The sequence below is a fragment of the Limulus polyphemus genome, unplaced genomic scaffold (assembly GCF_000517525.1).
Source record: "Limulus polyphemus unplaced genomic scaffold, Limulus_polyphemus-2.1.2 Scaffold612, whole genome shotgun sequence".
Lineage (NCBI taxonomy): Eukaryota > Metazoa > Arthropoda > Merostomata > Xiphosura > Limulidae > Limulus > Limulus polyphemus.
The window spans coordinates 158,673-160,378 of NW_013666222.1; positions in this window are offsets into that span (position 1 = coordinate 158,673).

The following is a 1,706-nucleotide window of genomic DNA, read 5'->3' on the forward strand; positions in this document are numbered from 1 at the left end:
GAGAGAGAACTTTACCACCATTTATACAAAGGGGAGAGAGAAAGCCGAGATATTGAGAAGTCAGTTGAAAATTCCTTGTTATAATCTGGAATTGTTTGGATACCCTAAGGTTAGTCAACTTCCAAAATCGACTCTATCATATCCATTTCATAATAACAATTATTATCACTGTAGTGTGACAAAAGTAGATGTTATGTCTAAATGGATGTATAAGTAAACAATTTTTATATGTTGTACTTGCAATCTCTTTTCATTTATTCATCATGACACTTAGAATTAAACAAGAACAAAAGTTGTTCCATGCATTACCTATAGCTACATGTAAACAGATTAAAGGTATAATTGCCAGAGCTAAAAATGGATTTATCTTGAGTATTTCTGAATGTGCTTCAAATGTTTTAAGGGGTAATGTTCCCATGATAAACATACAAAAGCAGAAACTTGGGTGATACAAGCCATTATTGAGAGAGTTTGTTGTCAAGAAAACATCAGTTAAACAGAAAAGAAACTTGCTAATATAGAAAGGATGATTTTTTTAACATTACTCATAGCACCAATACTTTGGTGGTTTAGCAGGACGGGCTATTGGTAAAACTGTGCTGGAATCTAAAAATATGGCAAAACGAATGGTTTTTGTTCCTGGAGAACTGGTACATTATTTTTATTAATCCAAAGTTTATGAAAGACCTATACATGAAGTATTAAACTCTATAGATAATGATGAATCCAGTCATACAAAATGATACATTACCCATAGATGATAAAGCAAAGATGATAAACCAACTGCAACACCGTCAACAGACCTTTCATTCACAAGCCATGGAACCCATTAAAATTAAAATAGAATTGTCAACTCATGAAAATTTAAAGATCATTGACAGTGTGCCTCAGAAATACAAAAAGAAAATTCTACTAAACTTGATACATTCCAGTGGAGATCTAACATGGAATGATCGTAGAGAATCAGTGATTAGTGGAAGATGGGTCCCAAGCAGTGACATAACCGACCTAATCAACGACGTGCTATGAAAATGAAAGAATTTTAACCCTACAGAATGGGAAGAAATTATAGAACAATTATCAGACTTTCCCAAGAAGTTGTTGGAAATATAGACAGATGGAAGTATATGAAATATGATACATGTGTTAAAAGACCTAAACATACAGTATCTAAATGGGATCATTTTAGAAAAAGTATTATTGTATTATTCATTCATTTAAGCTTAATAATATCTTGAGTCGCCTAAAAATTAATATTGTCTGTCGTAAAGGTCAAATTACTACTACTGTTAGAAACAAAGTTGATAGTAGAAACTTAAATAAAAGTAGACAGTATGGAAAATAATGTCTAATAAAACCCTACAATTTATCTATTATAACCCTACACATCCTGCTAGTTTTGGTGGAGTACAACCTTCATTTAGATCAGTGAAAGTGCTAGGTAAATCCGTAACTCTAAATCATATTAAAGACTGGTTAAGTCGAAAGGATACATACACTCTACATAAACCAGTAAAATATAAGTTTTCGAGAAACCGACTTATCATTTCAGGGGTCAATACAATATATATATACTCACTGTATCAATGTATTTTCTAAATATGCATGGGTTGTTCCACTCAAGGATAAGAAAGGTGCAACACTTCGTCAAGAAATTAATGTCGCGTTTTGGAACACTTTCATTAACCACCGCCCCAAAAAACGTA